We start from the raw sequence: 22,263 nt of genomic DNA, 5'->3' as shown, positions 1-22,263 counted from the left end.
TTTCTATATATAAATTCATGTCATCTGTGAATTGAAATAGTTTTCTGTCTTTCTTTGCAAACTGGATGCCTTGTATTTCTTTTTCTTGTCTAGGTGCCCCGGCTAGAACAACTCCTGGCACAGTGTAGAGTATCAGTGGTGAACCTGAGCCCCCTTGTCTTGCTCCTGATCTTAGGGTGAAAGCCTGCAGTCTTTGAGCATGGTATTAGCTTTAGGTTCCCATACATGCTCTGCTACATACTGAATGTTTGGGTTCCCCAAAATTCAAATGTTGAAACCTAATTTCAAATGTAAATGTAGAAAGGGGGAGGGGGCTTTGAACGAGATTAGGGCAGAGACCTCATGAATGGGATTAGTGTCCTTATTTTTTTAAAAAAGACTCAAGACAGCTAATTAGCCCTTCTACCATGTACAGAAGGCAATGATGAGAAAGCATTGCCTATAAACTAGGACTCAGGCCCTTACTGGACAGCAAATCTAACAACTTTGATCTTGGATTTCCAGCCTCCTGAAATAAACCTCTGCTGTTCATAAGCATTCCAGGACTATGGTATTTTGTTATAGCAGCCTGGACAAATACAAGACCCTTTATGTCATTGAGGAAGTTCCTTTCTATTCCTAGTGTTCCTATAATGAAAGAAAGCTGGATTTGGTCAAAAGTCTTTTCTGGGTATACTGAGATGATCATATAGGTGTTTTTCTGTCATTTTGTTAATTTTGTTTGATTTTTATGTTGAACCACAATCTATTATCTTTAAAAAATAATTAGTTGAAAACTATCTTACTACACAAAAACTATTCTGAGCACTACTTTAAAGATTTGTTGATCACTTCATTCAACATACATTTATTTTACTCCCGGGCATTATTCTAAGTATTAGAGGCACACTAGGCGCATGCCTATAATCCCAGCTGATGGAGAGATTGAGACAGGAGGATAATGAGTTCAAAGCCAGCCTCAGCAACTTAGTGACACCCTAGCAACTAAGCAAGACAATGTCTCTAAATAAAATATTAAAAGGGATGAGGATGTGGCTCAGTGGTTGAGTGCCCCTGGGTTCAATCCTTAGAAACAACAAAACAAAACAAAATGTCAGTCATCCCTACCCCACTAGAGTAACATTCTGAGTGGGGGGGAGGGGAGGAAATAAGCAAGAGAGATAAAATGTATTGTAGGGAAGTTTGTGATAGTGATCTGGGAAAAAGCAGGCAAGACAGGGAGTGGAGAGAATAAAGATGCTGAGATTTCAGGCGGACGTCTGCAGTACAGCTCACAACAGCTCAGCTTGCTGAGATAGAGAAATCACTTTCAGTCAAGAGGAAACAATTGCCTTGAATGGACTCAGTGTCTTCCCCACCGTGACCCCCTGCCAAACCGCAAGCCTAACCAGGAAACCCCATCTCCCTTTGGCTCCGTGTTCTGCACCAACCAATATGACCCTGATGCCAAAATTAGCCTGGTTTTAGGTGCTGCCAATGAACGAGGACATAAATGGGGCCAAAGGCTGCCCTCTTGAACCACAGCAAGGTTGCAGACTCTGCCAAAGGATGAATGAGCAGTGTTCCTGAAATCCAATGCTCCAACTACCCTCCCTCTGTCAGTTTCATCCCCTTCCTTCTTTTTGATGGCTGCAAATATTCAGGACCAGGCACTGCCCATAACTCCTGCAGGCTAACTGCCTGGCGCTGTACGGCTCTGTAACAATCTACAAGAGCTTCATCGTCCTTTCACCTCTGACACCCCACATAGGCACAGGGTGTGAACCCACTCCTCCGACCTCCAGGATACCTGGAGGATGCAGCAGGAGATGGCAACTTCAGCACCTGAGCTACCCCAAGAGCAGCCTACCCAACCACAGGCGCCCAAAGAGATAGGTGGATCACGAGTTCAAAGCCAGCCTCAGGTTTTTAAACACCAGATATTATGCACCTGATTTAAATTACAAGGCAGCAACGTACTTATTAATAGCTACACAGACCTTGGCGGGGAGCTTCCTAGGGAGGGGCTGCCATCTTGGGCTGAGCAAAGCACTGACATGGCTAGTGCTTCCTTCACCCTCTCCCCTGGTGGCGGACAGGAAGCAGGGTGGAAGCCACAGGAAGCGGCTCTGCCTCCTCTTGTGCACTGGCCAGCCAATTAGCATGTTGCCATGAAGGGCAGATGCACATGAATATGGAGCACACGGCCTCGTGTTCCTGCTCAGTCTGGCGAGCCACGGAGCCACTCATCCGGTTCTGTCCAAAACCATGGGGGTGGGGGTACAGGCTGAAGGGAAGGAAAGTCCCCAAAGCCCCTCCAGAGGGATGTGAAACTCAAAGTGGTCAGGTCCCAGCAGCCCCAGAGGGTATTTCTGAGAGGGACAGTTTCTACTTCTTCCAGGTATACTTTCTGATGGAAGATGCTGGACACAGTGGCCTCTGGAATATTCCACAGAGCAGACAGTGCTGCTGATGTCATTCATTTACATCAAGAAAAGGGAGACTCAGTAAAAGGCTTGTGAGCCTGACGGGCAACAGGCATAACCAGACATTTCCTAAGTAAAACCAAAACACCGAAATGAGATTACTGGTTGGCGTGAGCTCAGATGAGCGTGGGGAGGTGAAAATATGCCATGTCTAATTTTATTTATCAGATTAGAGCGATTTCTATAGGAAATTACTGTTCTTCACTCATCAACACAGTTTAAGGCAATGTAAACACGCTCTCATTGCTACTGTGCCCAGAGACTTCTCCGCCGAGCTATTAGCCATAGTTTCCTTTTATAAAAACCATAATAGAAAATGTGGCCAAACAGATAGATGGAGTGTTCCCAGCAATATGGAGAAACAGTTGTGTTTATGCAGAGATTAGTCTTTCAAATTGAGAGATCTCCAAAGCTCCATTTGTACTTGAAAGGCTTGTCTTTTTGTTAACCAGTAAATAGCTCATTCATATTCCACAAAGAAAACCCTCTAAATTGGGAGAAATAGCCATATTTAACATTAGGTAGGGAAATGGGGCTGAAAGCGAGAAAAGAAGCCTATTTCCCCCATTTCTTGGACTAGATTAAAGCTTTCCTTTATAATTTAAAATAGCCTCTGTTTTTTCCACATGTAAGAGGCAGAAATTTCATGAAAGGCTGAGCAGTACTATCCATAAATGCAGAAATTGTGCCAGAGAACAAGTTAAGAAACACATTTTTTAAAAAGAAATCTTGGGTCCTCTTCTCATATTCTGCAGTACGTATTTCTTAGCTGTTACATCTGCTGCAAAGATGGGGGTGGGATGGGGGGTGGTCGTCAAGAGGGCCTGAAACACAGCCTGCTGGGATGGGGCTCCAGGCCAGGGCCAGCTCTCCTGAAGCACGAGGTGCCTGTGGGAGTACCTGCAGTCAGTCACTTGGGATTCAGAATAAGGATCAGAATCATGTGAGCGGGTGGACACGGCAGGATATAAAATAAAGCCACTGGAAAGCAGGAGGTATTCACCACCAACTCAAAAAGATGACAAGTTGGGAGATGACAATATGTGTTAACAACTGTTTTTAAGCCTGTTTAACCATAAAAATAATGGAATGGAGCTCTGACGTCCACGGGCAGCAGAGGGAGTGAACCCCATTCCCTTCACCGGTCTTGTTTCTAAGGGATGCTGTGGGCTCCGGCCACACGCACAGCTGGAGTGGGTCTGATGAGCAGGGTGCCCCTGAGGAAGGTGATGGAAGTGAGTGGAAACAGAGGGCCGTGGAGAAGGAGACGCCCAAGACGCTCAAGAGGCTCACGGGGGATGTGGCCCAGGAGGAGGTCTGCTCCCTGCATACCTGAATCTGGAAGCCCAAGCCCGTGTGCTGTGGGGTCACCAACTGTTGTGCAGAGACTCTCAGCCATGGGTGTCTGCAGCAGCCGTGAACAGGGACATGGCTCCACTTCCCTCCAAATCCATCCACAGTTCCTGGCACTAGTGGTCTAGACTTGCCTGTCAGCCCTCCCTTAAGAGCACAGGAAGGCTGGTATAGCAATGCCACCAAAGTGTCTAGGCTCCCACTAACATCTCCCTTGAGGGCACTATTATACTCATGAAGTCCAGGCAGCAAAGTGCTTTCTGCCAACAGGCCAAACACCTCTGGCTCTTCCATTACAGCTCTGCTTGGGGCTTTTCTGGACTATGTCTTTACTGTCCCTGCTCCGCCCCTTACAGCCACCAGGACTGAGCTACCCTGGCCTTCTGGGCCATCTCTCTGCTGTGCTGACACCTTCCTTTCTTGGGGAGTCTTCAAGGCTTGAGCATGGAAAGACTCTGCATCAATCAGATAAAGAAGACAAACCCTAATTGTGTAGCTCCCAGAGTCCTTCTTTCATCCACTGACTGCCCCATTGTCACAGCTAAATTCACCTTATCTTCTATCAAACTTGGCATCTTAACCAGAAAACCAACCCCTCCCTGACTGCATGGTTTGGGTTGTCACATCACCTTCACTTAGCTTGACATCTGGACACTCGTCCGGGCCTCTCCCCTGCAGCTCCACAGTCCACCAGGCCCCCTTCTGTGTTCAGGTGACAGAGTGTTCCACTCACAAAGTCTTGCTTCCTGGTCCTACTGCCCCGTCCTCCTGACAGTCAACCCAGGCCACTTCAGACGACACAGGGGTGCCCGTCACTTGCTGTGAGCAGTGCCAATGCTGATGCCAACAGACATTGAGCAACGGTCTCGGGCACCCAGAGGCAGGCCACCCACCTGTCTTTAGAGAAGGGCTGTCTGGTAGGAGCGGGGGGCCCCCCCAGCAGGGTGGCCGGTTTGGCACAGGAAGAAAGCATGGGAATGATTTGATTTTTGTCTCATTCTTTGGTAATCCTTTGATTCTATACATATAAAGTTTATAAAAGTGCACTATATAATTTTTAAATAATAAAGCACACATATAATGAGGATTACCCCCAAAATCTTTTATGAAAAAAGGGCCCATGTTCTAAAACATCAGAATCCATGAATCCTCTGCCTTAAATTTTCTGATCGCTGAGCCTCTTTTTTTGTTCCCTCTCGACAGCAGTATCTACTCCTAAGACACACATATGTCCTTTCTTTCTTTTTTCTACTCAGCACCAAATCAAGTAGCAAATTAAAAAATAACATAAAGTCAGGGACACATATGGTATGGGTCACATGGCAGGGATCCCCTCTCGTGGATTGCTCTGAAATGATCAACTTAGGACAATAACACCAGTTAATCAGTGCTCTCAAATACACTATTCTTCCAGTACATTGTCTGCAAAGCACCTCCCCTTTGTATTCCTCTTCAGCAGGGACCCTGGGACATCATGCAGGGAAATGACCCAGGAGGCTTGCTGAGTGGCACTGAGCAGGTGTCAAAGCTGCATCTCGTGTGTGACTTAAGGCAGAAGCTCAGGGGATATTTATTCACCTCTAAACTGAGAGGTCTGCAGCCAGCATAAATGTTCTATAGCTATCCCTCATAAAGTGTAAACACCACCTGAGAACACACAGAACCAGAAGGTTGCTGCTTTATTTAAAAATGATCTTTTTGTAGGCAAGATCAGTTTCCTATTGCTGCTGTAACAAACTCTCACAAAATTAGTGGCTGAAAACACCAACTTAATAACTCATAGTTCTGGAGGTCAGAGGTCTAACATGAGCCTCCCTGGGCTGCACACTAGGAGCTGGCAGGCCAGGCTGCTCCCAGAGTGGGGATGGATTCTCGGACTTTCCCATCTGCTAGATGCCGCCCACATTCCATGGCTTCCGTCCCTTCCTTCAAAGCCAGCAGTGGTGGGTTGAGTCCTCTCCACACCTCAAGTCTGGGGCCTCCCTCTGAGAATAGGAAGAAGGGTCTATTCTGAGGATACATGTGTGGGGCCCAGCCTGGACACTTCAGGGTCATTTCTGTACCTCAAGGTCCTTAACCTTACTCAGACCTGTGAAGTCCCTTTGGCGAGGTGAGGTGACATTTTTCTAGGATCCAAGGACTAAGACACGGACCTCTCTGGCCATGAAAGGCCTGGGACACCATGCATGCTATGAGGAGCAACAGCAGTGCCTGGTGTCAACTGCCTGCAGGCTCCTCTCAGGTTCTCACGCCCTCAGGCAAGAAGCCCAGGATGAAGCTGGAAGAACTGCTGCGCGCACAGGAAAGACTCGTGCTCCGTCCTCAGCCACAGCCACGAAGCTCAGCCTTGCTCCATCACGCTCATAAATGGCACTTCTAAAGCAAAGTGCAGATTTCCTTCTAGCTGCTAAATTTATTTTGCACAAGTGGCATTTGAATGCCGCATCCCGCAGAGTCAGCACCACTGCATGGCTTTGCTCCCCTGTTCCTGCCTCAGGACCAGCTCCTCCCTCTCACTTCCTACCCCCCGGACCTTCACATCTGGGCACTGTCGTCGCTGTCCAGTGGAGGACTCACGGTTACATACTCTCAACAAAGCAACGAGAGGCTCTGCCGCTCTTCCCACTAAGGAAAGCAGAGGCATGGTTACAACGTGCACTGATGACAAACAGCACGGCTGGACACCGTCTTCCAATCTACTCCACCTACTTGCTCCATGGACAGAGACGCTGACCGAGTGTCGTGGTGCTCATGGTGCTGTGCAGGACAGAAGACCCCCAGGGCGAGGCTCCCGCCTCACCACCAGGCAGGGCCGGTGGAATGAACACAGGATAAGCACCCTGCCCAGGGAGGGGGTCCTCCCAGGACGGCCAAGAGCTCATCCTGTAGCAGAAAGCATTACAGAAGTTTATGTGGGGAACCAGAGCTGGACTAGGACAGACAAGGGAACGTGGGTCTTGGGAGACGAGGGAGAAGGCAAAGAGGGACAGAGCAGCTTCAGACAGCCCGGTCAGTCCCAGAATTTAAAGAAGTAACAGTTCTGCTGCCCTACAGTTTATCAGGACCCATTGGCTTGGGACTAGGGCCCAGACCTATGCTGATGGGGTACATTGGCTCAGTCTGCAAAAATGCTCCTATTTTCCCATTTGTGTGCAATACTTTGAGACAGTAAAATTACAATAAATGCAGATGTATATGACCAATTCGTATGTCCAATCACATGCCGAGTGACGACATTTTGGTGGACGATGGACAGCACCTAGGAGGTACATACCACACAGCCAAGGTATGTGAAGGCTACATCATCCAGGTCAAGATAAGCACACATCAAGAGGTCCACACAATGACAAAGACCTAGTGACACATTTCTTAGAACATGTCCCTATCGCTAAGTACAACATAACTGTGCACACATGCACACACTCACACACACATACACATATCTTAAATGTTGTCGAAATCATCACACATTAAGTGCCTACTATGCAACAGGCTTTGTGCTGGACACTGAGGGTCCAAAATGAAGGAAACACCATCCCTCTTTGAAAGGGGAAGTGCTGGGGAGTGATGTTGGCCAAATTCTCTTGTTACACTGTGTGCATGTTCAAATATGTAACAACAAACCCCACATTGTGCACAACTATAATGCACCGATAAAAAAAATATGGGGAAAAAAACATAGTCCCTCCCCTCTGGAGGGATTTCCTCATACTCTAATAGGAGAGACATAATTAAACAAATAATTAAAATTCACCATGGTGCAGCTTGAAGGAAACACAGAGTGATACGAAACACAATGCAAAGAGAAAGGAAAGCAACCCACTGAGAACTGCACTGATCCAGGTGCCCTGCTGGCCACCTCCTCCCTGGGGGGCTCCTCACCCACAGCTACTGGAGGAGCGGAGAGTGGAGGAGGGAGCCTCGAGCACCAGGATGCACTGGGAGCCAGGGCTCTGAACAAGAAACAGACCACTGGGGCTGTGGATGTGGCTCAGTTGGTAGAGAGCTTGCCTCGCATGCACAAGGCCCTGGGTTCAATCCCCAGCACTACAAAAAGAGGAAAAAAAGAAAAAAGAAACAGACTATTAGGGCAGGAAGAGACTGACACATGCTGTGCCCCAGCCACAGGTCAGGCGAGGCTGTCCCCACTCTATCCTCCTCCCTCAAGCACGTGTCACAAGCAACTGAGCCCCCCTCCTCCAGACCAAGTAAAGAGGGCACACCTCAGAGAGGTGACACGGTGGTGGGATATGCTGATGCCCCTGTGTGTCTCCACCTGCCCAGCAGGAGCAGGTGCCACCCCAGGCTCCAGCTCCTTCTTGCCACTGCTGCTCAGGGCCATTTAAGGACCTTCCTGAATCTTGCAAACATCTTTCAAATCCCATAAAAAGCTCCCACATCTCCTGTGAGACAAAGAACTGGGGCTGACCAGAAGATGGCCATTACATTTAATCAAATGTGTGCATTTCAATTTGACAGTTTTCTATCTTGGGGACAGTACCATTTTTTTCAGGTCTCTAATATTTGCTTGGAAACCCCAGGCTTCCTGCCTCAGTGCCTGCATGCCCACCAAGCCCGGGAAACCCTGGGTCCTGGTGCCAGGGTGCGCCTCAGCATCCTTCCCCTCTGCAGAGCTGCTCCTGGCCCCGCCCACCTGCAGCCACTCCCTTGCACAGGCCCCGGCTCAGGTGCACACAGGTATCCTGACACCAGCCTCTGCTGGAGGCAACCATGCCCGGCACAGGCGTTGCTGCACTGCAAAGGTCACATCCACCCACTCAACACAGACTGAGCACCTTCCAGGACCCACCCCCATTCCTGCTGCAGGAATCCAACCCAGTGTACGTCTCACAACCACAGGCTGCTCCTGCAGGCTCAGGGGCATGTGATGTCCAAAGGCCACACGAAGCAGGCAGCACAGCAGTGTCCGTCACAGGAGCAGCATCTCTCTGCTGCTTGGCACACTCTGGACGAAGCCAGGCCCTTGCCCACCTCACCTGTGCCAGCTGCCTGGATCCGTGGCTTAAGTGGGCTCCCAGTCTGGGCCAGCCAACGTCCTGCTATCACCCTCTTTGAATAGTCATCCTTCAGTGTGGACACATGCCTCCAGCCACGGAGCAGCAGGTGGCATCTGGCCGGCTGCTCACCCTGAGTATGGGTTTCACCTGCCTGATTTCTGCAAAGTGAGAAGAGCAAATAAGGGGTGGGTGCCTGGCTACTAGTAAGAATAGAGAATATCAAGAGGAGGGAGCTGCTTGTCCACATGGCCAGGAAGCACATGCAGGACAAAACTGTAGGCCAGAAATTCAAAAGCCCTTACTATTTGTAGTTTAATGCAATGTATTAAAATGCATTTCCTCTAAATTTGGTATTGTGGAATTCTTTGACGCATTTATACAACACATTGGAAACCTCATTCTATTGCTTGGAAACTCCTTCTAAATAAACTTTCATCACAGACTGTATAAAATCCAATTTATTTTAATCAAGGAACTGCATTTTATCATTGTTGCTAACATTTCTCCTCTGCACGGACACCGGGCTGTCAGGGGGGCTCTTACATCATTACAACCCAGAAAGGCAGCTCATCAACTTTAGAAAGGAGGTAGGATTTTCTCTGGAGAACACCGCCACACTGAACAAAACCAGCCACAACACTGGGGATGCGAGGAGCACGGCCTCCGTCCAGTCCCCGGGCTCTGCAGCAGCCCCAGAATGAACATCTGCAGTGTAGACGCGGTGCCCATTAGCCCTGCAGCCTGTTAGCATATTTTAATGCTGCGATCACAGCTTTCTATTTCTATCAAGGTGCTACAAGGTGCCAGACTCTGGATTCACACATTGCGTCATTATTGTCCCTTGTGAACAGATTACACAGCAATATTGGGGACAGGGTTGAAAGGGAGTGAGCAGGGCTGACAGTGGGAAGGCAGATGGAGCTCAGGCAAACTGTAAAGAATGGATGGGCCACCACACAGGGGAGGCTCTGGGTTTTGTAGACCCTGGTAGGTAGTTTGTGCCCCGATGAACGCCTCTCTTTAAAAACCTTGAAATAATCACATTATTTACAAAGAAACACCTCTCTTGGCTAAGTGTTGCATTCAATATTTATCTCATTAAAGTTATTAACAGAAGTCAAGTCACTGGTTCAGAATGCTTTTTTGAGTCACAAGGGAACATAGGGATCAAAACTGTCTTCCTTGCCTGCAGACTGAGAAAACCTCGGCCCGAGGTGTTAATGAACCAAGGTCACTGCAGAGAGAACAGAGATGCTGAATCTTTATTTTAACTCATTCTTGTGAAACAAGGAACCCATACATCCAATGTGACCTAGGATGCAAATAAATCTCACTGCTCCAATTCCAAGAAAAGCATTGTTGCGGATCCCACCCCTTCTGAACCTCACATCCCAAGTTCATGAAGGGCACTAAGGCGACTTACAGCCTCCTGATTTCCACTGTGCACGCGGGTGCAAATGGACCCACATACAGAAGCAAAGCAAAGCAAAGCTCCCCCATCATGTCTTCTCAAAAGGCAAGAGAGCTGGACCCTTTCCCTTTCTTCGAGTCTGACTCTGGCTGTGCCGCAGCAGTTGCGCCTGCACCGGGGAAGCATCCAGGGCCTGCCTGCTCCCACACCCAGCCCCTCAGTGCACCCCTCTGGCCAGAAAGCAGACCTGGGAAACAGCCTATCTCCATCCCCTTCCCTCCCCCTGGAAATCTGCACTTCAGGACAGACATTCCTGGCAGGGTCGGGGGCTTGGTGTCCCTAATGAGCCCTGGGGTCTCCTCTGCCTCTGGCTGTCCCAGAAGGTGGTGGGCAGCCTCCACTCACAGGCACAGCCCAGACTGCTGCCAATTTCCGTAAAGGTAAGGAGGGATGCTATGTGTTCCCACCACATCCAGCTGTCCCGACAGTTAAATGAGATGATTCCAGCAAAGCACTTAGCTCACCCTCAACCCGTGGAGCTGCTGAGGCACGAGCTCAGACCTGTGAGAAGCTCTTGCAGGTTGCAGAATACACAATGTCGATTACTGTGACTGGACTTCACCAACGGGCATTGCTTCCTCACGCCACAGCACCGGCCGGCTCCTGGCAGAAGACGTCAACCACCTTTCCCATCAGGAGGCCATCTCAGCCCAGTGTCCCCACCTGCTCACCTCTGTGCTCTGCCCAAGCCCTGAGGAGGAGGCTCCTCCCCCTCAGTGCTGAGCTCATCCGATTCAGCCCCTCGAGGGGGTCTTCCTCCTCTAGTGGCAGCCACCACCCTGAGACGTTACCCCCCTGGAATAACTGCAGACCCACCCTCCCTTCCTCCATTAGTCCCTCCCTCCCTCCCATCACACACCCAGAGCCGTCAACATGACACCCGATGTCACATGGGCCGTGAGAGCACACTAGTGACAGGTGGCCCAAGAGCCACAGTGGGCCCCACACAGGGGACACCTCCAAGCCAGGGCACACTCTAACTGATTCATCTTCCGATGTGGCCGCAGGACTAACTTCAAACCCTGTGGAACAGGCGCCACTCTGCCCAACATGCTGGGCTGCACCCTCAGATAACCTTCCAGCTATGTCCCTGTCTCTGCCCTAGGGGGGACATGCCACTCTTACTAGAGGTCACCTGACCTCCAGGTGACCCCCCTCTCTACTTCTTGTCTTTCCCTGTCACCACCTGACCTGACAAGATAGTGTGGGGACTGGGAAAGAGAATTGGCCTCTGTGCCCCTCCAAATTCATATGTTACGATCCTAACCCCAGGTCATCAGAGCAAAGCCCTCATGAATGAGATAATGTCCCCATAAAAGGGACCCCCACAGAGCTTCGTTGACTCTGCAGCCACATGAGGACACATCAAGGGGTGAGGACTGTGAGCCGAAAGTGTGCCCTCACCAGACACTGACTCTGGCAGCACCTGGACCTCGGAACTCCAGCCCCCAGATCTGTGAGCATTAAATATCTGAGGTCCTTAAGCCACCCAGCTTGTGGCATTTTGCTGGACAGACTAAGAAGCACACATGTTGGGGTCTCCACCAAAGACTGCGTTTTCTGCCCTTGGAAGAGTTATTTCAACTCTCTGGGTTCTGTTCTCCCATCACCCCCACACTCCCGCCAGGCTGCCCAAGAGCAGAGTGTCCTCCAGACACCCGCACCGTCCAGGATGATGCCTTCCCTCGGTACCCAGGCTCCCGGAGATGTCCCTCTGTCCCACACAGGGGCACCGAGAGACTGACTCCCGTGTGGATCTTCTCAGGTGCTGTGTCCTAGGGCGGGGTGGAACAGGCTGCAAGGCAGGTGGTCACTGCTCCCGACAGGGTTGGCAGGATGCACTATTAGGTCCAACAGGTGGAGTCTCTCCTGGTCCTCTGAGGTCAGACTGGCACTTATAATTTGGGTTCCATGTGCCCTCTCTCTCTGGGACACCCACAGTGGACACTTCCATCTTCTAACCACAGGGAAGGGGAGGGGGGAGGGTCTCTCTGAGGGGTGCGTCCTCCTTGGCTGCCCTTCTGTGGGAAAACGCGTGAAGTCAAAGACACAGGTGCCGGTCAACCGCGGGCAGGTGAGCAGTCTTCCTTGACAGACCCAGTCACGCGCCCACAACAGAGCTGCTACTGGACCTGAACCTGCCACCGGCTTCAAACCCAGGCGTCTGACCTGCCGGCAGAGACCCCCGCCATACTTTCACCCCAATCAGGAGCCACCCTCCCTTCCAAAGGGTGCCTTCCCATGTAGGGACAGGCAAGCTGAGTCACATCCATACCCTTGGTGGCACGCTGCCCTTGCCCAGGGTAGAAGGATGAAGAGCCAGAGGTTCAATTCAAGTTCCTTTTTCTCCCAATTTGTAGGCACAGGAACAACCCAGGAGTCACCAGAGTAAACCTCTGTGGTCTTTGAAATGGGCAGAGGCATGTGATGCTCCTCTTATCACAAGTGACAGAGCAAAGAAGTGCTCAGTCCTCACTGACAGTGGTCCCCAGCACCCAGGCGGGGTCAGCCTGGCCGTGGCCCCACACCCCTTGCACTGCCATGGCCGTTCCCAGTGGACAGGTCATCTCAAGGGCGGGTGACTTATGCCCTGAGCTGAGTGGAGCCCAACAGAGACCACGGGGAGGGTTTAAGGAAAGAAGTCTCTCTAAGGGACAGCCATTCCCCCTGGACAACCACAGCGGCACTTCTGAGAAGGACCATCTGGAAGGAGGACAGGAGTGTTTGCTGGCATGACAGTGAGCTCCTGAAACATCAGGCTTGATTCCTCTCCACTGGCTGCCTGCTGTGTGCCGGAAGGACACTCATATATATCTACTTCAAGATCTATATCTATCTACTATATTATTAAAAATTATCTATTTTTAGATAATCCCACACCCTATGCTGGCGTCCCCACTGAGATGTGACTCAGAGCTGCCAGCCTGGGTGGGTTCCACAGAACGCTCACCCCTAGGGTCACTCCACCTCTGTATAACCCGACACATCACAAGATGGCCTTGATCTTCAGCTTCGTTTCTGTGACTACCCCAAGGTGGTCCCTTCCGAGCTTTACTGAATACCCTTTTTGGGTCATTTTCACAGCCAATGTATGGCCCAGGACCACCAAGCCAAGCAAAGAGGTACCAGGCAAGCTGAGTCACATCCACCCCCTTGGTGGCACGCTGCCCTTGCCCAGCCTCATCCTGGTGGCAATGCCCCCTCCCCTAGCCACCTTCACAACCACACTGAGAGTCACTGTGAATGGAAGCTGGCTTCTGGCACCAGGTGACCCCATTCCTGGCCCCCAGGAGACAAGAGCAGAAGAGCCGTCCTGATCATCCACGTACAGTCAAGCAGGGCGCTTAGGAGATTTTTACTTAATGTCCTCCAGCACCAGGGTAGAGCCGCCCACCACGGGACCCAGCTTTGAAAAGTTCTCAGAGATTTCTAAGAAGAGAAATCCAGCCCAGCGAGACTCTGAACCCTTCCAAATTATGAGGCTAAACCCTAGGAAATGATCAGTCAGGACCGACGGTTTCCACGGGAGCCGTCCTGGGCTCTTCAATGCACACCGTTAACGCAGGTCACCCGACAGCCTGCGTTCTGGGTTTCATGACACCAATGACGTCCTGCTTTTCACCACAGCTCTCCCCTGGCCTTTGAGGATGGGGGCTGAGTCAGATCATTCTGCATTCCGCGCAGGAGCACAGTTTTTAAATCAATAGCGTTATCATACAGCGACTGTCCCTTCCCGTTCTCCCTAATGCCTAATAATTGTCAAGTTTGCACTAAAATTGATCAGCAACGGAGGCCCTTTCTCTTAACACCCCTCCCTGCACGCACACCAGCCCCGCCAGCCCCCGCTCCCCCAGGAAGCAGGAGCGGCATTGATTACAGGAGAGCTTGCCCTGACTTTCCCCAGTTACTTAAGCCGGCGTCTCATTGCGTGTCCTTAGAGACCAGGGCTTCGCTCAGGCAGAGAGCGTCTAGACAGTATTCATGACCCATCTGTCTGGCACAGCCCAGCGGATGGCAAACTCTATTAGAACTGAAACCATTTTTCCCTCCTCCTCCTCCCATCCCTCTTTCCCTTTGCGAAGCAGGAATCTGATACTGAAAATTACTATCATTGTTGCAATTCTCAAAATAGCACCACCAGACTTTCATTAACATCCACGCTAGACTACTAAATATTTAAAGAAGTGGATAAATTTCACCCGAAGTGGGACAGCCCCACACACATGAAAGCAGTCACGGAATCAAAATGTAAATCTAAAGAGGTTGTTTTTATCTGAGTAAATTTAGTGTCACAGCAGGAGGAAATGAGGCCTACGGTTTATTAAAACTTTCCCTCCCATTTGTTCTCTGCCTTTGTTTATTTGAAAAGGCAGAATTACTGCTCAAGACCCTGCAAGATTTTAATTGATCAGAAACCATCTTGGAGAAACAAAGGCACAGACCAAAGACCTCCCTCCTCCTGGCTCCCCCGCCCCACAAACTCCCCCAGGTGGGAGCTTGTTGCCAGTGACAACCTGCTGCAACCTGATCCCGTAGGGTCCCCAGGCTGGCCAGGGATGCCCATCCTCCTCCTCACCGTGTTTTAAATACCATCTTGGATCATTTTCACATGTGTCAATAAATTGTTTTGCCGTGTTTTTTTTTTCTTTTTTCAAGTTGAAAAGGGGGCAGGGGAGCAGCTCTGTCAATACACACTGCTCTGCAGAACAGCTGGACGCACTGTAAGTGGCCTCTGCTGTTGGCTTTGATCAAGGTAAGCCAGAATTAAGCATTAGGCCTATGGGAGCTTGGAGCATCCCCGGCCCCACCACACCAGGAGAAATGGATAACGAGCTGGAAGATCTTGCCCTCCCCCTGGGGGGATCCTGAGGCTCTGCCCACCCTCCACTGGTGCAGCTGCAAGAGTCCGGCAGGCCACAACTCACACAGGCCAGGGGACATCAGGGGCCTGGGGCTGAAAGCTCCTACCTGGTCAAGGTGGGCTCTGGGTGCCCACAGGTGACGGGCAGACAGAGCTGGCCCACCAGGGACAGCTGAGTCGCCCACCGTGAAGGAGGGCGCTGGCTCTCCAGGCACATAACTAGGGTCCAAGGAGGGTCACCTTGTCCATCAGGGAAGCCCCAAGGAACCCACTGAAATCAGTGACCCCCAAACACCTGGGGCTCCTGGGTTAATTTTTCCCAATCCATTTCAAAATCCAGCATGAAACCAAGATTCTCATAGTCTACACATGGATTAAAAATTATCACGTACATCATTGTTCTTGGAGCACCCAGTTCTACGGCCCTTCAGAATAGGAGACTGCTTGATCTCCACTCCCCAATCCTACGACCTTCCAAGAACTGGTAAGTTGATCCCCTTCTTACTGGAAACACACCGTGAGAGGGGGAAAATCCAAAAGGAAAATCAAAACCACATCTGAGTTTAAGACCTCGGAGCAGCATGTTCTGCTGTGTGACTGAGTGAATGGCCTGCCCTCTCTGAGCACCACACGCCTATGAAACCTGCTAGGCTGGTGTGAGAGACGCGGGAGGTGAAGCGTGTGAAGGCAAAGGCAGCTCCCACCTCACCTCACCTCACCTCACTGGGGGCTGCGGATGTCAGATAGACAAGACCTGCTGAGTGGTAAGCCCGCGCCAGGCCCCCCCAGATGTACTGAGGAGTCGCTGGGTGCCAGGCGCTGGTCTAGCTGCTTGACCTGCAGACCTCATTAAGCCCTCAGAACCACTGTTTGAGGGAGACACCTTAACTATACCCCTCAGTTTATAATGAGAAAGGCAAGGTCCAAAGAGCTGAGCAACTTGCCTACAGCCACAGTGACTGAGGACTAGCACCAGAGCCCAGGGCACGACACTCCAGGGTGTGGTTTGAACCACAGCCCCACCTTGTCATCATTCCTGCCACTGTCTGTCACAGTGTCCACAGGAAATAGCACCCTTTACAACACTGTCACAGCACCCATAGGAAACATCACCCTTCACAACACTGTCACTGTGTCCACAGGAAACATCACCCTTCACAACATTGTCTGTCACTGTGTCCACAGGAAACATCACCCTTCACAACACTGTCACTGTGTCCACAGGAAACATCGCCCTTCACAACACTGTCACTGTGTCCACAGGAAACATCGCCCTTCACAACACTGTCACTGTGTCCACAGGAAACATCGCCCTTCACAACACTGTCACTGTGTCCACAGGAAACATCGCCCTTCACAACACTGTCACTGTGTCCACAGGAAACATCGCCCTTCACAACACTGTCACTGTGTCCACAGGAAACATCGCCATTCACAACACTGTCACTGTGTCCACAGGAAACATCGCCATTCACAACACTGTCACTGTGTCCACAGGAAACATCACCATTCACAACACTGTCACAGAATCCGCAGGAAACATCACTGTTCAAGACACTGTCTGTCACTGCGTCCACAGAAAACATCACTGTTCACGACACTGTCACAGCATCCACAGGAATCATCATTGTTTATGCCACTGTCTGTCACATCATCCACAAGAAACATCACTGTTCACAACACTGTCACAGTGTACACAGGAAACATCACCATTCATGACACTGTCACAGCATCCACCAGAACATCCTATTCCTGATGCTATCTGTCACAGCATCCATAGGAAATGTCACTGTTCATGACACTGTCACAGCATCCACAGGAAGTGTCGCCATTCATAATACTGTCTGTCACAACAGGTCCACAGGGAATGTCACCATTTGTGATGCTGTTACAGCATCTACAGGAGATGTCATTGTTCAAAAAACTATCTGTTACAGTGTGTCCACAGGAAATGTCACCATTCCTGACACTGCCACAGTGTCCACAGGAAATGTCATCATGTGATACCGTCACAATGTGTCCACAGGAAAGTCAGCATTCATAACGCTGTCACAGCACATGTACAGGAAATGCGTTCCCAGAGCTCTATGAAACCTACCGTGCAAGGGTGCACGCTGTGAAATGGGGACCCATTCAGCCAGGACCGACCGGCACCTGAGGCTGCACAAACACTCCTGCACATTCCTGCACACACTCATGTGCACCACACTCTCCAACACCTACACACTTGTGCAGGCACACACATAGACCCACACAGACTCAAGTACACAGCATACCCAGACCCACACACTCAGGTGCACACTTGCAGATACACTCAGGTGCACACCATGCAGATCCACACACACACACTCACACTTCTCCAGGGCTCAGTGGGAAGCATATCACACATCCCCTGGCTGGACATGAACCATCCTTCATTTGTCAGCATGTGCGTATCTAGAAGCCAAGGCTGGTCCCTCAAGGGTTGCTGGGCCAGGGACCCTCAACCCATTACAAAGCACAAAGTCTACCCTATTGCTGGTCCCAGAATACAGTTTGACCACAGCAGGATTACACTTTGGTCAGTTTGGGTGTCGTGGTTACCAAGTGCCCATTCTAAGGGCACTTTGGGGGGCAGACCTTATGTCATCTCTTTCTTTGGCCGGGATCATGTAGATACTTGCAGCGCCCACTTCCACTAGCGAGCAGGTAGGAGGCCACGCAGACCAAAGGCTTTCCATCTTCTGTTCAGATCTGAGTGTTCTAAAGCAGTAGTCATCGCCCCGCAGATACTGGCAGGACCACACCCCTCACAGTGCATTAGCCACATGTGGCAGCAGGACACTGGGGCTCGGCAGCATCTTACAGGACACTGAGAAGGCCAGGCAAGGAGGCTGGAGCAGCAAAGGAAGGACACTTCCCAAGTGTCCACCATGTGTGGTCAGCGCTCACACAAGGACAGCATCAATGCCCATGGGAGTTATGCCTCTCCCCACGGGATACCACGCAGGACAGGCACCGTCTTTCCAGGGACACAAGCAGCTACAGAGCTCCTGGTAGCAGAAGTGAATTTCTAGTTATGAGGTAGGGTCCGGAGGGGAGACCACCTCACTGCAGATGGTCAGAACAGCGAGACAGAAAATAGCAAAACAGTTAAATGTCAGATGCTGGGAGTTTGAGGGGCTCATTAGGGGCTTCTGAGAAGTTGAATACGTCAGCCTGGGCTGGAGATGGAATGTGTTAGTGGCTGTGACACCGTGTGGTGTCTGGAGACACCGAGGTCAAGGCCTGGGAGTGGGAGGTATGGCCAAGGGGGCGTGGAGGGGTGCGAGGGACCATAAGGTGAGGATCCTGCCTCCCAAGGGAGCACAGTCTCAAAAGGGTCAAGAAGTGGGTTCTGCAGAGGGCAGCAGTTCCTTAGGAAGCTACCGGTTGGCAGGTGGGACGAGGGCCAGGGCCAAGCTGAAGTACAAGGGAGGCTGCAAAGTGGGGGAGGGTTGGGAGGGGAGGGAGGGCTCAGGGCTCCCAAGGGGACAGATGGGGCTCCCCTAGAGTTCAGCCTCCGCCCAAGTCCTAGAAAGGAACCTATGGTGGGTTTCCACATGGAGCAGAGGGACTTCTCAGCACACATCAAAGTCACCTTAGCTCTTCAAAGTGACACAAATAAAATCTCATGGGTCACCTCTGAAGAGCCACAGGGCCACAGGGGAACTTCTCATACATTTTTTTGTACTGGAGATTGGACTCAGGTGCACTTATCCACTGAGCCACATCCCAGCCCTTTTAATTTTTTTGAGACAGGGTCTCACTGAGTTGCTTAGTGCCTCGCTAAGTTGCTGAGGTGGCTTTGAACTTTCAACTCTCTGCCTCAGCCTCCTGAGCTCCTGGGATTCCAGGAACTTCTCATTCCTAAATGATCTCATCCCATAGAATATTGGCTTCCGGGTGGTCCAAGAGTGGATGGGAGCTTCTCTTTACAGAAGTGTCCCCACTATTTAATGGGAAACAAAGGAGAGAGTCAGGTTATGATTTCCACAGCCCATAATGAATGACCCCATCACAGAAAGACAACCAGACCCCAGGAGCCCACTGGCAGAAGACAACCGCACCGCAGAAGGGGTCTCTCAGGCTCCCCAAGTGCACACCTGAACCTCTGCAGCCCTCGGGTTCTCCCTCCCGGGAATCACAGGGACCAGAGGAGCAGGCTTGGGGACTCTGTGGGCGAGCAGCCTGCCAAGTCCAGAGTATGGAAAGTCTCCAGAATGAATCCAGACCCTCGCCACAAAGATCACCGGGGTCGGAGGAGAAGAGGAGAAGAGTTGGGGACAAACGGGGAGAGGCAGGCCTGGAAAGAGAGCTGATCCTTCCATCAGATGCTGCCAACAGAACAAATCAAGACACATTCCTGAGACAACTGGGGAGACGGGCACTCTAACAGGTCCTGGATGGCGTTAGGGAATCGCTGTTCACGCTTCCTGAGACAGTGACGGAGGACAATGAAGGCGGTGAGCCCTGGCTGGACTGCTAGGAACCTGGCCTCAGGTTCGCAAACAAGCTTTTCGGGGAGGTGGGGGCTGCGGTGGATAGAGGGTAGTTATGGCTTGGTGCTCAAAAGTGGCTGGTGATTTGAACACAGTCCTTTCGGGGGGTAAATACTGAGGGAAATGGAAAGGGCTGGTTTGGGAGGACAGGCAATCAGCTCAGATTTTCATATGTTGAATTAAATGATCTTATTTAATTATTATGACCCAAAATGGCCTCAGAGGCAAAAGAGAAAAGTTTCTGAAAAAGTTCTGAAGCTCAACTCCCGGCTCCCCTGGAGCTCGTCACCAGCTCCAGTTCATCTGGCTCAGAGACTTAGCTTTATGAGGCCACCTAGAGGGAAAGGAGTGACTGCGGCCTCCAGCCCTCTTTCCCCCAATAGAACCTTCTCCACTAATTGGAAATTCCACTGAAGCTGAAAGAGAAACCGTTCCAACGACAGCTGGCTTCCTGTCACCTCCGGGCTTCCTTGCGAGGTCCCGTGGCACCAATTCCTCTGCACAAGTTGGTGGAGGAAGGTCTGCTCTTGCCAAGACTTCCCAGGCACACAGCTCTTTCCACAGTGCAGAGACCCTTGCCTCTGGGAAGTCAAAGGAACCTGCTCCGCCCCCCATGATATGGCCAGGGGATCTGAGATGGGATGTCACCCAGGGTCAGCCGAGCACGCAGAAGGCTCTGGGTGTGCCCTGGCATAGCAGCAAAACTATCTCCAGTTGTAGAAGAGAAGACGACAGGACACTCCCAGCCGGGCAGAGTGAGGACCGCAGGCTCACGGAGCAGAGCCCAGGGCCATGCCCGCAGCAGTCTCCCCAGCTTGGCAGATGCACAGGCAGAGGCTGTGGCACACGCAGGCTCCTCTCTGCCCCCATTTCAACTCTTCCTCAGGCTCCTCAGCCCCAGAAGCCCCACCTGCGACGTCAGGAAGCCCTGCTCCTATCTCAGGACACCTCACTCACTAGCTGTGCTGTCATCCTGTCCCTGGCCATCAGACCCCACTTCTCACCATCTGGTACACCTTCCCCAGAAGCCACCACGGCTGCAACTTCGAGTCCAACCAAAGTGACCCTACACTCCAGAGCCACACACGCCCTCTCCCGTGTGTCCCCTGAAGTCATCTCTACTGGTGCAGGTTTGAGATCCCCGACTTGACTCCGGCACCCTGACGGCGGCATCTGTTTCCGTCATTCCCCATAATGAGGCTGTTGAGGGCTCAGGAGGACAATATTCTGATAAAGCAGACATAAGACAAGATGTGAGAAAAGCCGGGATTTTAGCCTAATGGCATATTCTCCCTTCCACAGAAAGAGGCACACCAAGCTCTTCCTGTGGAGATCAAAGCCAGCCTCGCCCTCCACGACTGCAAGGCCCTTTGAGTCTTGCAGCAAAACACAACCGCCCCGCTCAGTGGCTACCTGACCAGAGCTGGCAGAGAGAGGCAGATGGAATCAGACGCACCTCCGTCTAGTGTCCAGAAACTAACAGGAAAGGCGACTGACGTCTACTGCAGGGACCTCAGCTGTTACTGGGGGTAATGCAGTAATGTTTTATTTCTAACTAGAATTCATGCCAAATTTCAGCAAATATCAAACGAGACAGAGACCACCAACATGCCTGGGTGCTCACCCAAAACCAATGGCAGGGACAGAAAGTGACCCTGGCTCACTGGGACTCCAGAGGACTCCACCTTGCTTCCACCTGGGTGCACTCGAATGTCAACAGCGAACATCTCCTTCCGGTGGGCAGGGAGCAGGTCAACAGGGCCACCCTGTCCTTAAACAGGAGCAAGAATGAGGCACTGCTGGTCTCTCCAGAGCTCAGCATTCTAAGACAAGAACTGCAGTACTTCTTTGAGGAGGAGAGGAAGGAGATTTTGTTTTTTAACTAGGCAAAGAACTATTTATTAATTAATTAGCTGCAAAAAATAAATTGTGTATAAGCAAAAACTAAAAAGAGCTGCAGTGTCCAAGGGGCTTGGGCTTAAAAATATTAGAGAACTAAATTTTATCAGATCCACAAACAAAACAATTTCTAAAAAAGCCCTAGAAAAAGAAGAACAAATCAACATCAAAAGCAATAGAAGACAGGGAATAATGAAAATCAGAGCTGAAATCAATGAAATCTAAACAAAAGAAAAAAATATTTGACAGAACAAAAAATTGGTTCTAGGAGCTGGGGCTGGGGTTCAGTGGTAGTGCACTTGCCTAGCAAGTGTGAGGCCCTGGGTTCGATTCTCAGCACCACGTATAAATAAAAAAATAAAGATCTATCAGCAACCAAAAAGTTAAAATCAACAATTAAAATCAAAAAATTAAAATAAAAAATTAAATCAACAATTTTAAAAAAAGTTGGTTCTTTGAAAAAATAAATAAAATAGATAAACCCCTGGCCATGCTAACAAAGAGAAAAAGAAAGAAAACTCAAATTACTAAATTACAAGATGAAGAAGGAAATATCACAACAGACACATCTGAAATACAGAGGATACTTATAAACTATTTGAAAATTTATGTTCCAATAAAATAGAAAATATCGAATACATCGACAAATTTCCAGAGACATGTGACCTACACAAAC

At 50.5% G+C, this 22,263-nt stretch overlaps 1 protein-coding gene and 1 non-coding gene across 5 annotated transcripts in view; one reads left to right on the top strand and one right to left on the bottom strand.

The window, feature by feature from the left end:
• Positions 1–22,263, bottom strand: part of Ldlrad4 (low density lipoprotein receptor class A domain containing 4) — a 366,677-nt gene that overhangs the window by 153,842 nt on the left and 190,572 nt on the right. The window lies entirely within an intron of this gene.
• Positions 7,798–7,871, top strand: Trnaa-cgc (transfer RNA alanine (anticodon CGC)). Its single transcript has one exon. It is a non-coding gene; the product is annotated as a tRNA-Ala (tRNA).

This window comes from Marmota flaviventris, chromosome 16 (assembly GCF_047511675.1).
Source record: "Marmota flaviventris isolate mMarFla1 chromosome 16, mMarFla1.hap1, whole genome shotgun sequence".
NCBI classification, from domain to species: domain Eukaryota; kingdom Metazoa; phylum Chordata; class Mammalia; order Rodentia; family Sciuridae; genus Marmota; species Marmota flaviventris.
The sequence above is the reverse complement of the archived record's forward strand: the minus strand, read 5'-3'. Positions and strand labels throughout refer to the sequence as shown.